This window comes from Lathyrus oleraceus, chromosome 1 (genome assembly GCF_024323335.1).
Source record: "Lathyrus oleraceus cultivar Zhongwan6 chromosome 1, CAAS_Psat_ZW6_1.0, whole genome shotgun sequence".
NCBI classification, from domain to species: Eukaryota; Viridiplantae; Streptophyta; class Magnoliopsida; order Fabales; family Fabaceae; genus Lathyrus; species Lathyrus oleraceus.
This window is the reverse complement of record NC_066579.1, coordinates 177756471-177770686: the sequence shown is the minus strand read 5'-3', so window position 1 is coordinate 177770686 and position 14216 is coordinate 177756471. Positions and strand designations below refer to the sequence as shown.

Sequence of the window (14216 nt, the reverse complement as noted above, 5' to 3'; positions counted from 1 at the left end):
GTCAACCAGTTGACCAAAGCCAACAAACTAATTGGTGTCCATTTCATTCATTTCATACAAACATTTCATACATGGCCAAACAAGTGAAAGTTGATTTGAACTTTGATTTACCATGATTTAAATGAATCATTTTAGTTCTGTTCCATTACATATGCATGATCATAAGTAAGGTTCTCATTTACATGCATGGTACATGAGCATATGTCCTTACAAGACCTGAACCATATTACATCCTAATGACCATTACATGGCATGCTACATGCTACAGTACTTGGTTTTAATCAAGGAGGGAAAAAGTAGGGGTGGCAAAATGGATGGATTGGATGGATATGGATTGGATCGTTAATGGATGGATCAAAACAATCCATTATCCATTAACAATCCACTAAAAGTTTTTTAAAAATATCCAATCCAATCCATCCATTATCATATTTTTAGTGAATGGATATCCATCCATCCATTTCTTTTTCCTTTAAAATTTTTCTTTTTTGAAAAAAATCACTTATTTTTTTGAATTTTTTTTTTTAATAAAACAATATCAGTTTTTTTTTAGAAAAATCATTTTTTTTCAAAAAAAAATATATTTTTGTATTTTCGAAAAAAATAATTTAAAAATATTTTTTTTTTCGAAAAAAAATATTTTTTTTATATTCGTAAAAAAATAAAATTTTCGAAAATAAAATCAAAATTTGGTATTTTTCAAAATTATTTTTAAATTTTTGGAAAAAAACGATTTTTTGTATTTTCAAAAAAAAAAATTTTTTTTCGAAAAAAATAAATTTATTTTTATTTTTCAAAAAAAAAAGATTTTTTTTCGAAAAAAAAATTATTTTTTATTTTCAAAAAAAAAAAATTAATATTTGAAAAAAAATATTTTTTTTAAAATTAGATAAAAAAATCCATTGGATCATTAAAATGTGTTGGATGGATTGGATAATCCATACTTATAAATGAATGGATTGGATCAATCCATTAATTTAATTTTTTATGTAGTGGATGGATTGGATGGATTTTTTAATGGATGGATTGGATGAATTTTCTCTAAATGGATCCAATTGCCACCCCTAGGAAAAAGATCTTGAAACTTGGAAGCCCTTTTTATGATGCTCCCATGCTTCATATACTTCCTTTAGCTGTCTCCATATTGTACCTCCAAGGTTTTCCCCTTGCATCCCAAAGCAATGTGCTAAGCAGCCCATCATAACCTATAGCAATGAACAACAACAATGAGCAACAACTTCAACAACATCACATCAGAAAAATTCACAACAACGTTAGCACCTTCATTTTTCAGAAGATGGCATGGCAAAGATCAAAACCACATCAGTCATAGCATCCTTGCATAAACATCAAGAAAAACCCTGCATTCCCAAAACAAGCCAATGTCATAATATCAGTAGCAAGATATAAACATGCCTGCACAACAATAACATCAGCAAGGCAAAATCATATACAATCTAGCTATTTCACGTGATATCATCATCAACATCATTGTAGCAGCTATGACAATTTAGAGGCAGAGGTGCAAGCTTGTGATTGCTGTAAACCAACCAAACACAAACATGCAACAGGCTTCCCCAATCAAGTTGCAGTAGCAACCTACAAACATTCACATCAAACCATTAGCACTATCAACATAAAAACAATGGCTTCACATCAAGCAACAAGCCATTCATCAATAACTTAACCAAGACATTGCAGCATTTGTAGCAATATAGCAGTCCAACAACAGTGCAAACAAAACATGGAAAGGCATTTAAGCAAGCAGTTCATGAGCAGACTTGGCACATATCAGCCAAGCAATGATCATTAAGAAAAGCTAGCAATGTGTTTCATACCATCAAACATAACATCAATGTTAGCAATGCAGATAGTTCAATACATGAGATAGTAGTAAACAACCATCCACAAACCATACATCAAACAATGTAAAAATCAAACTAACAAAGGCACATGAAATCACATCAATTCCACTCATTCACTTTCACTATAGTAAAAAAATAAACAATAACAATGCACTACAGTAAAATAAAACATTCCAGATGAAACCAATACATTTCATACAAAAGTGTATCGTACAATAATTTTTTCAGAAGACACACACAATAGGACAAACACATTCTGCAACACAACCAATTTCTCACCACTACCTCTATGCCATTTCCCACTAATTCAAAACAAAAACCCTTCACAGCCTCACTATAAAAGAGGGAGTTGTTTCATTCAAGAAACCATTGCCATTTTCTTCAGCAGAGCAGAAACCTAATCTCCAGTCCTCTCAATCAACTCACTCTCATCTATTTCAACTCTCTCGGATTCCCTCATCCTAAACATACACATTAACCACCCTCAACAGACCTCAACTAATACACAGAAAAAGAAGAAAACACACAAAAAAGAGGGTAAGTGAGGTAAAGAACTGACCTTTGCTACAGTCGTGTTGCTCTGGTCATCTTCTCCGGTGAAGAAACATCTCGAGCTCACCCATTTCATCAAACAATGTTACCACGAGGTAGAGCTTTGTGCAGGGAGCCAAAGCCCTCTTGCTTGAGGCTCTGATTCTACCTCACCGTCATTTAATTTCTGAATCAATAGGTTAGGGTTCGTTTGTTCTTTTATTTGATTCACTTAGGGGTTTAGGAATTGAGAGATTGCATGGTTGGATTTAGGTTTAGCAAGGTGAGACGGAGGGTTTAGTATGTTGGGGTAGTGGTTAGGAGCTCCACCACCGCCAGAGGCGACATTGCCGCGGTGGAGAGGGAAAGAGCTCAGGCGCGTTCTTTTTTAAATTTTCAAACATTTATGTTGATTGATTCTGAGTTTACCCCCTTCATTTGTTTGGTTTGGGGCCTGTTTCACTTGGTCCCATGCTCTTTTTATTTTTTGCACACCCATTTCACTTCCTGCACCCCCTAGTTTATTTATTTCTTTTCATTTTTGTTATTCTCTTTTCTTGTTTTATTTTTCCTTATTTTTTATTCTTTACTATCATCAATATTGCACTTTTGATTTTCCTTCTTTTGATACCTTGATTTAATTTTTACTTTTATCATTTTTATTTTTCCTTTATTTTTACTATTTCATTTCTTTTCATTTAAAATTATGATTTCATTTTTTCTATCTTTTAGAATCTTGTAGATCTTTTATTTAATTCATTTTTATTCAATTATTTTGATTACTTTGTTTTGGTTTAAGTTTGAGCAGAAGAAATAATAGAACCCAATAATTTGATCACCCTAAGGGGCAACATAGGAAAAAATGGGTATCCCGGTGGACTACAAGAAGAAAGGTCTAGGAAAAAATTAGAGATAAAATCAGAAGAAATAAAGAGCCCGCTAAGTTGATCATCCCGAGGGGCAACTTAGGAAAAAAGGGTATCCCGGTAGACTGAAAACCCGAAAGGACGATCTAAGAAAACGTTAGGGATTTGAAAGGCATGAGACTGTGGTCTGCAAAGGATGTGTGTTAGAACAAGATCTTGTTCTGCATCTATACCTGGAGTTTTGATGATAAGAATGTTGTATTTATGTGAGAATAATTTTTGTATGCTAATGGTTTCTTATTGTGTAGATTTAACAGCCAATTCTGATTCTGGGTATATGACGTGCAACATCATCAGTTTCTGAACAACGAGTTCCAAATCTTCTTCTGCGCCAATTACTAGAAGTTTTTGAAGATATTGAATGTTGTTGCTGCAATGATCTTTCTACTTTTATGCTGATTCACTTCTGAGAAGCTTCTGAGGAAACAATATGTTATTGTTGCAATGTTCTCTCAGTTCATGCTTATGGACGTGACTCTGATCACCAAAGCTTCTGAAAAATGGCAAGCTTTTAAAGTTATGTTACATAGCTAAAGATTCTTAAGATCTTAAGCTAGACGATTGCGGTTATCAAGGTTCTGACTATAGATTCCGAAGACTCTGAAGATTCTGAAGATACTAAAGATCTCAAGCCAGACTACTGATGTTGTCAAGGTTCTGACCAAAGATTCTGAAGTTTTTGAATCCAGCTCTATGTTTCTACATTTCATGCTTCATCAACTCTCATCAGAAGTCAATGAACTTGAAGAAAAGATCAAATGGTAATGTGATCAAATAGTATAAATTAAATATCCTTTCCACTACCTAATTTCGTGGTCAAAGGACAGTACTATACATCACACATGTCATTGATTTTGTGGGCGAAGGATGGTACGCAATATCACTCCTTTCACCATCCCACAGTGGACAATCACTCTATGAGCTTTCCCTAATTTCCCCTCCAACGATCTTCTTCTTATGCTCTATAAGTGAGACTTAGAGACTTGAAGAAAACGTCGGTGATGCAATATGTTGACAAGTCTGTTTCTTTGTGAAAAGTTATCATTCTTTTGTACATAGTTTTTCTTTAAGTGTTTGCCTATCATTTGTGTAAAATCTGCTTGTATAGAAGCAACTTGTAACACAAAAAATATTATTCAAACTGTTTGTTTGATTCCTTAAGGAGGTTATCACTGAGAAGACAAAGAAGGTTATTCTTTGTGAGTCCTTAAGGAGACTAGGGTATAATTGGATCCTTGAGAAGACAAATAAGGGCATTCTTTGTGATTATTGTAATCTGTTGATTATAGTGGATTAAATCCTTGTGTATAAGGAAAAATAACCTTGGTGGGTCGACTTGAGTATCTTTGAGTTTCAAGTGAACCAGGATAAAAATACTTGTGTTTTTATCTCTTTGTTATTAACTTGTTAGTGGTGTTCTTATTTTGGAAAAAGGTTTTGCTTGTAAAACCCAATTCAAACCCCACCCTTTCTTGTGTTTTTCACACCTTCAATTGGCATCAGAGCCCCGGTTCTGATTGCGATACAAGTTTTATCAACACTTCACCGTGTTCAGTACCCATCCAGTTTGTGTGATAAACAATGGTCGCTACTAACATTGCTAACGTTGTTAACAATAATGAAAGAGATCACTACAATGCAAAACCACCAATATTTGATGGTGAGAAATTTGATTATTGGAAAGATAAAATAGAAACCTTCTTTCTTGTTTACGATGTTGATCTCTGGGATCTTGTACTCGATGGCTATGTTCACCTAGTTAATGCTGAAGGAAATATTATAGCAAGAAGTGTTATGACTGATCAACAAAATAAATATTTCAAAAATCATCATAAGGCCAAAACTATATTGCTAAATATTATCTCTTATATTCATTATGAGAAGATAACAAACAGAGATTCTACCAAATCCTTTTTTGACTCTCTGAGGATGACTCGTGAGGGGAATGCTCAAGTAAAGAAGACAAAGGCCATGGCCTTAATCAAGAAGTATGACGCATTCAAAATGGAAGATGATGAAACAGTTGAGACTATATTCTCAAGGTTTCAGATGCTTGTTGCAAGAATGAAAGTTCTGGACAAAGGATACTCTACAGCTAACCATGTCAAGAAGATTATCAGAAGTCTTCCCAAAAAGTGAAGACCTATGGTAACTCCTTGGAAGTTGGAAAAGGATCTAAACAATATCAGTCTTGAAGAACTTATTAGTTATTTAAGAAGCCATGAGATTGAGCTAGAGAAAGATGAATCTCAGAAGCGAGGTAAATCTGTTGCTCTAAAGTCTAAGCTTGGTATGACAAGAGTGTAGCGGTAAATTTGTGATCATCAAGCTATGAATAAGCTAGACGTCAATAAAACCAGAGTCGCCGCCGCACTTTTATTGTTTCCAAAGGAAAAGGGAAAAGTACGAACAAAACCCAAAAGATAAGAAGTTTCAAATCAAAATTAATAAAATGCCAGAGATTACAGGTAAGGGGGTCGGTTACATAAAGGGAAAGTTGTCGCAACCTGAAAAAGGAGATGCGAAAAAACAATCGGCGAGAAAGAAATGACAGAAGAGTCGCCACCGTGCGTTATTTATCCCGAAGGGGGGAAAGGAAACGCTCGAAGTAAACCTGGAAAAGGGAAAGGAAAAGACAAGGTCTCGCAACCAAATCTTGTGTTCGGGAGTCGATTATGCGAAGGGAAGGTATTAGCACCCCTACGCATCCGTAGTACTCTACGGGATCCACTCTTGTTGTTCTTGTCTAAAGGGTGTGGGTTTATCTAATGTACTATTTACTAAAAGAGGGGTCAAAAGAAAATGACTCGCACGGATGTCGCATCCACTGCATACGTATCTCATCTGAATATGAGAATCAGAGTCTTCGTAGCTCGGCTACCTATGGGTTAAAGAGGAGTGTGCTCGCTAAGACATCGCGTCTTATGCCTACGTATCTCATCTGGAATGAGAATCAGAGCAAGCCGTAGTTCGGCTACCTACGGGTTAAGGGTTGTGTTTTTGGATGAACGACGTTACTACGCAATCTACCGGATGCTCGACCTTTGGAGACTTACTCGCCTGTAGTAGAAGGAGTTAACGTGTTCTTAGGAGAAGAAAAATCAATGAGTTGGTTTGTGTTTTAGGAATGCTCATGCAAAAAAGGAAGGGTGAGCAGATCAAAAGGGTAATGAGGATAAGACCTCATAGCTCTTAACCCTGGCTAGGGTGAGCTTATGACAAAAAGTGGGGATTCAGAAAGGTGGAACCCTCTCCACTGATTGACCGGACAAAAGATCTTGGGCTTTTGTTCTGAAGCATCAACACGTAGTGCGAGCATAAAGAACGACACACTGAATAACGGGGGATTGATTACTAATCCCTTTTATCCGTCAATTGCCTCTTCAAGGAGGTCTTTAGCACTGATGCCTCTTCTTGGAGGTCTTTGGGCACAAAAGTAAACAAACAAAAGAAAACATTGCCTCCTATTGAGGTCTTCCAACTAAGAAAGCGGTAAAATGCGGGAAAGATAAAGGGATCAAGAGATCTACCACACAGATAAAGATCCGAAGTAATAACAACTAAAGAAATAAGAAACCCAGAGATATCTCGAGCTGGCACCATCAAAGAAGGCAAGTCAATACAGGTAATCGGAATAAATCTCCAAATGGTATCCCATAAATAAAGTGGAATGTCAAGCAAGCTATCCTTTCAGGAGTAATGTGAGCCCTCACAAAAAACTCAACAAACAGGTTAGAGTGACAAGATGGGGTGCAATCAAGAGTTGCCCCAAATCAAAATGTAACCACATGAATCATGCCATTAAAATTCACAAAAAGAGCTCACAAAAAGCAACCAAGTGTAGGAGGCCTAAACCTATTGTCAAACACATGCATCAAAAGGGTATCAAAAATTTCAGGTTGAAAGTATAAAGTAGCAGAAATAGGGCAAACCTGATTGGAGAGATCGAATGAAATTGAATTGCCCGGTTGGGTTTGCAAAGCAATCTGAGGGTTTATATGAGATGGAATTGGCTATTTGCAGATGAGTTCCTTTCATTCTCTAGAGGTTGCTCTAAACTCTGTTAGCTCTTATCTCACTATCTTTTTCCCAGGGTTTTTTGGGAGATGGAAGTCTAGAATTTATAACCTGATTTTTGTGACTTTGTGGGCTCAGAAGAGAGAGGTCCAAGTCCAAGATTTTTCTGTTATATTTTATTTATTTATTTATTTCATTTTTTTATATATATATTTTCAAAACGCATGGGCTTCGCCTAGCGAGCATGACAGTTCAAGAAATTCCTCTGAGCGTGGGTGATTCTGGTGGCTTTTCTTGGGACTCGCTAGGCGACCCATTCTGCTCGCCTAGCGAGCATGACAGCTCATGAACAAACTTTTTCTCCTTCAAGATTAACGTTTTGACTGATGAATAGACCCCATTTGAACATGTTAGAAGTATCTCAAGCCATTCCCTTGTGTCGACTGATCACCCAGATAGGACCCACAAAGTGTCTTGGATGATATTCAAGCTTCTTGGATCTAGTTCCGATTGACATGATGAAATGCAATATGAAATGTTAAATGACCTAAAAATGAATGCATGAATGAGGGGTGGCAAATTTTGAGGTATTACAAAAGTGTTAGCATCCAAAGTGTCCTAGGTACTCATAGGGAGCCCTTTCTTGTGTGCATATGTGTTTTTGTACAAATGATGTTTGCAATAAATAGAGTGGGGGGATGAGAAAAGAATTCATTAGTTATATTTTTGTGTTTGACAAGACCTTCAGACTTGTGCCTACGTACCAACATAAAATGAGGGATCAAAACCTCATAGTTCGTGGTATCAATTTCAAAGTGTGTGAGTTACTTTTAACAAAATTTTAAGTTTGAAAGAGGCACAAAGGGCCTAAAAAGGTTTGAATGAATGTTAGTTCTTTTTGGCTTTTGAAATTTTAAGTCAATTATAGTTAAGTTCATTTACAAGTTTGTTTAAGAAAGAAAGTTAAAAAAATGCAATGGCATAAGGCCAAAGTTTCTGATTTGCAATAAATCTAAGTTTGGAAATCACAAGCAAAGAAGATTTTAAAAAGGAGGGAGAGATTTTGAAATTAAAGAAATGGGGAGGAGATGAAGAGACTAATCCTAAGCACAAATTTAAAAGTTGAGAGTTGAAAAGATCTGACCAATGGGTTGCAATCCAATAGACAAGAATGTCATATAGAAATCCAAATTTCCCTTGGACTTGAGAATAAGGCAATATCAATACACAAATAAAAAGATGAAGAACAAGGCATCAAATAAAGATAGCCACATCCAAGCTTAGCAACTCCATGATCTTCTTCAAAATTCCTCATGTATCAGATGGCTTCAAAAAGAAGCATTAAACACAGGTTCAAAATAACAGCTTGCATATGATCATGTTGCAGATGAACTCAAATGGATCTTCAATATTGTATCAGATGAATGTTCACTTCACAAGCACTTGGTTTTCATGAAAGTTGGCATTGGCCAAGTCCCTTGCATAGGGAGTGTTGCCTAATTATAAGTCCAATGTCTTAGATCAAATCCAACAGTCCACACAAAAATGTTTTTTTAGGGTTTTTGTTCTTATTATGTACATTAAGGTCAAAAGACCACAAATACAAACAAGTATATACATACATAATATATTCACAAAGTATGGCTCAAATGAGCAAAGTGAAAATGACATTAAGTAAACAAATTTAATGGTATGAATAATGGCAAATGAATAAAGGCTTGAAATTAAAGTGCATAAAAGTAAATGGCCTGAAATTAAATGTTAGTTGTTAGTTTATTAGAAGTTAGTATTGCTTTTGCTTTTGTATTATTTAAGTCATTCTTTGGAGAACACTCAACCAACTTGTCACAAGCATGGATCCTTGAACCAAGACATCTTCCAAAGGAAGGAAAAAAGGCCAAGTCACTACGCCAAAAACTGGAATAGACAGCGCACCTTAGAGGGCGCTTTCTTAAAGAAGCGCACTCTAAAGTGAAGAGAAAAATAAGGAGGAATAGACAGCGCACTTTAGAGGGCGCTTTTGTAACAAAGCGCCCTCTAAAGTGAAGCGAAAAAATAATGAGGAAATGGAGGGACACCAATAGAGGGCGCGTTTATGAAAGCGCCCTCTAAGGGTACCCTTAGAGGGCGCTTTTAAAAAAGCGCTCTCTAAGTCCATGTACATTTCCAGTTTATAAAGCGCTTTTGAAAAGCCTTAGAGAGCGCTTTTAGAAGCGCCCTCTTAGGCCCCCTTTAGAGGGCGCTTTTTTTTTACACAAGCGCCCTATAAGGTCCCCTTTATTAAACATTAAAATTATAACATATATACTGCATGTCTCTTTATTTTCCCTTTCTATATGCTATTTCGTTTATGTAACTGGGTTTTCTCTCTACTGCGATTACTCTCTACTGCGATTACTCTCGTCCTCCGTTCGTTCTCCCTCCCTCACCGTCGTCGTCGTCGTCGCCTTTTTCTGCTACTGCGTTCACGTTCACTGAGTTATCTGTGTCCACCGTCGCTGTTCACTTTCTTCTCCATCGTTACCGTCACCTTGAAGGTATTTCTCTTCTCCATCGTTACCGTTCACTTTCTTCAGGTGTTTGATTAGGGCATTTTCTAAACTGAGTTTTACATTTTGTGCATTATGTTGATTAATGTTGTTTAGGGCAAACGAGCACTATATGGTGTTCATGAGCACCTTGTTGTAAGGTTTTTTTATTTCTGATTGAAAACTGATGTCATTTGGAGTGTGTTTGAGCTTGTGCTTGGAAGTTTGATGATTATGGATGCAAGTTTGTTCATGTTCCAAACACCATAAGTTTGCATTGGTCTTTTGTATGCAGTAGGTGTGTGTGAGTTTGTATTCAATAATGATGAAAAAAAGAGAGAGTTTAGATTGTTGTAACATGAGAGAAATGGAAGGTATATGAATGTGTTTTTTGTGTAGCTTCACGAATATGGTCATTGTCTTACTTGGGTCTTATTGAATCATTTCTATATTACAGATAAAATGGCTAACCAAGACGATACCCATGACGCGAGTGGATCACGTAACAATGTTGAAAAAGAAATCAAACGAGGATTGACTGTTATGAAGTCAATCATTCGTGCAAGAGACAAGGGTGAAAAATTCGAAGTACATTGGAGTGTTGAAGACCAACTAATTGAGCCTAACGGTTCAATGTTGGCAAGTTACATTGGTTCCCTTGTTCGACAACATATTCCGATTACATGTGATAATTGGAGAAGTCCGGAATTGAAGGTTGGCAAAGAAAAAATATGGTCCGAGATACAGGTACTTACCATATATTATTATATGTTTTTTTTGTTGACTATTTGTTGACCATATATTGTTATAATATTACTTATAATAACACACTCCATTTGTATGTTTTTTAGAGATCCTTTCACATTGATGAAAGCCGGCAAAAATATTGTATTCAATTGGCCGGAAAAAGACTCCGAGGATTTCGATCCTTTTTGTCCAACAAATTTCTCAAGGATGAGGAAGGAAACTTTGTTGAAGCAGAACGGCCAATGAAGTATGCGGAGATTATTTCAGCCGAAGAATGGGATAACTTTGTCGCCAAACGAAGAAACGAAAAATTCCATGTAATGTCTATTAATCATGGTATTATACAATTGTTAAGTTACTTGGTTCTAATATGCCTTAAACTTTTTTATCCAGGAAGTAAGCGACAAAAATCGGAAAAGGGCATCAAAACCCGCGTATCCGTACAAAAAAGGGCGTACGGGATATGCACGGTTACAACAAAGAATTGTGAGTATATTCAAATGCTATGAGCTTATACATTGTCACAATATGTTATAATTGATGATCTTATAATCTGATTCAATTTGTAGCTAGCCGAGGAGAAAAGTGACGCAACATCTCTTCCGGAGCACGTATTGTGGAAGGCTGCTCGGGTTGGGAAGGATGGGGCTGTCGTTGAAGCGGTTCAAAATGTTTATGACGAATGTGTAAGTATATGTAACATTATTTCTTTAATTATATCGAAAATTTTGTTAGACATATAATTCATTTTTAATCTCCTCTAATAATATTTCAGGAGACTTTATCCCAAACCTTACCTTCAACCGAGGTCCAGGATTGCAGGAGCGTACTTAGTCGAGTACTAAATGTTCCTGAGTATTCCGGTCGTGTGAGGGGTAAGGGTTTTGGTGTGACTCCGTCGTCATTTTATAAAAAACCAAAAACAAAAAATCCTACCAACAAAGAGGTGATGGAGACCTTGGCGGAGTTAAGGGCACAAGTAGTCGAACTGCAAAAGGAGAATGCAAGGTATAGAGAGGAAAGGTGCGGTTCCGAGGCAAAAGATACTAGTGACCGAGCTAGTATCAATTGTCAACCGAAATTTCCCGAGGTAATTATATATGTTATTATGAAATTAAAATAGCACTTTTTTACTTGACACATATACACGTTAACAATAACATTTATTATTGGTTTAGGGCATTACACCTTGTCAGTTGTATCTATCGTCACCAACTTATCGCATAGTTGGCAAGGGAAAAGTGCGCAACACTTCGGGTGAATTACTTCACCATAATCCCCTCCCGGTGGGATATATGAAAGTTTCGGTTGACCTTGTATTAGATACCGACGCGCTTCTACCATTACCTGACGTTGTTTCAGAGACAACGTTGATGCGAGATGCAGTCGGATCCTTTGTTGGATGGCCGTCAGATCTAATTTTCCCAGATGCCGAGGTATATATGTTCTAAATGATTATGAATATTTAGTACTCACATTTCAACTCAGCTACAATTATGATATTTAATCAATCCTTATTACATGGTAATGTTAGACTCCTACAAGACCCACACATAAAGCTGGTAAAGGGATTTCAAGACGCATCGAGTCGGTTGCATCTCAAAAAGAGGTACAAATATATATACCCATTGAATTATATACGCAACGATTCTGTTGCATCACAAAAAGTCATGATTTAATTTATATGAATTTTTAGGTTCCCGGTCGAAAGTTGAAAAAAGCTGGTAAGGATATTCCAACGACGTCCGGGACAAAATCTCAAATTATGATGCGTCTTGAGAAAATGGTGGAAGAGTCTGATATTATGCACGGCGCCATCCGTAGTGTAGATTTTGATGAAGGTGTTTTCGGAATTGCTCATTCCGAAATAATTGCAAAGGAGGACATGCAACAACTTTTTGAACACGAAGAATTGGGCATCGCTGTCATTCATACATACATATGGTACTCCGATCAATCTATTATTTACTTAGTTGAACAATTTATTTACACATTTCAATGAGTAGTCTAATGTTTATTATGTTTCTATTTAAGGTATATGTATGTAACATTGATGCGGGGAACTGAATTGTGTAACCGATTCAATTTTATTGCTGCTTCCCGTATCAACACAACGTTTATAACGAAAAATCCAACATCCGTAAAGAATGAACTAGTCAATAGATTCATGGCGGCCGGCGATAATACTACACCCAGTTTGTATTTTTTACCGTTTAATTCTGGCAACGGGTTAGATTTTCTTTCTAATAATTTCATTCTAATCTATGTATATCTTTTACGTAGAAAATTTTCATGCATCTAAATTTTTGTTTTATTTTACAGTGGTCACTGGGTGTTGGTTGCTATGGATCTTTCGAGACTAATGGTGTATTATCTCGATTCGTTATCGGGTGATTGGAGTAAATATCCGAGTATGAAGAAGACGGTTGACGCGTAAGTGAAATTCCCCTAAATATTCGTGTGTATTTGTATATTTAATCATGTCTGTCAGATTGATCTCAATATACGTTTTTATTTTGTTAGAGCAATACTAAAATTTAGATCGAAAAAGAATTATCGTAATAGGAAGGACATTACCTGGGTCAAAGTTCAGGTATATATTAAGTATCTTATTTTTGCTTATAATAGTGTTTGTTTTTTTGCTTATAATAGTGTTTGTAAGAAATTAACTATATATATATATATTGTTTGTTTTTCTGTGTAGTGTCCTCAACAAAACAATTCGGTCGATTGCGGATTTTTTGTATTGAGATTTATGAGAGATATCATTGCGTTGAATCGTATAGACATCCCAAAAATGGTATGGAATAATGACTTAGGGTTTATTTTAATATTATCGGATATTTCATCTAATTTGTTACTAAATCATGAATATGTTTTATTCTCTTAATTGTAGTACTTTGAGGAATACAAATCTTACTCAAGAGCTCATTTGGATGAAATGAAGGATGAATTGTGTCAATTCATTGTTGATCAAAGAATCATATAACTAGGTTGTATATTGTTGTACATATATGTATGGAATGTTGTTGTTGTATGCTGTTGTTGTATATATGTTGTATATTGTTGTTGTACTTTTACTAAATCATGAATATGTTGTTGTATATTGTTGATCAAAGAATCATATATTAATGTTGTATATATGGAGGATTAATGTTGTATATAAATGAATTCATGTTGTATATATCAATGGATTAATAGTGTATAACATTGGATTGAAGGATGAAATCAATATGAATTTTACACTTTTGCAGCATGCGAACAGGTTCCCAATTAAATATCCACTGTTTTTCAAACAATTTTTTTTAAAATAACTAACACTTTAGAGGGCGCTTTCTGTAGGAAGCGCCCTCTAAACACTTTACATTGACAACTTTAGAGGGCGCTTTGTCCAGAAAGCGCCCTCTAAACACTTTACATTGACAACTTTAGAGGGCGCTTTGTCCAGAAAGCGCCCTCTAAGGTGGCCCTTTATGGACCACTCCAGAGGGCGCTTTTTTCTGAAAGCGCACTATAATGTGGCCCTTAAAGGGCCACTTTAGACAACGCTTTCTCCAGGAAAATAAAGCGCTGTCTTTACCTATGCCAGCGCCACTTTAGAG

At 36.0% G+C, this 14216-nt stretch overlaps 1 long non-coding RNA gene across 2 annotated transcripts; it reads right to left on the bottom strand.

The window, feature by feature from the left end:
- Window positions 1-1073: 1073 nt before the first annotated feature.
- On the bottom strand, window positions 1074-2800 carry LOC127115596 (uncharacterized). 2 transcript variants are annotated; one of them, XR_007800791.1, is made up of 4 exons: window positions 2425-2800; window positions 1455-1599; window positions 1282-1361; window positions 1074-1205 (listed from the first exon to the last, which is right to left on the bottom strand). It is a non-coding gene; the product is annotated as an uncharacterized LOC127115596 (long non-coding RNA). The 2 variants fall into 2 exon arrangements; XR_007800792.1 differs by having other exon boundaries at window positions 1282-1599.
- Window positions 2801-14216: the final 11416 nt, after the last annotated feature.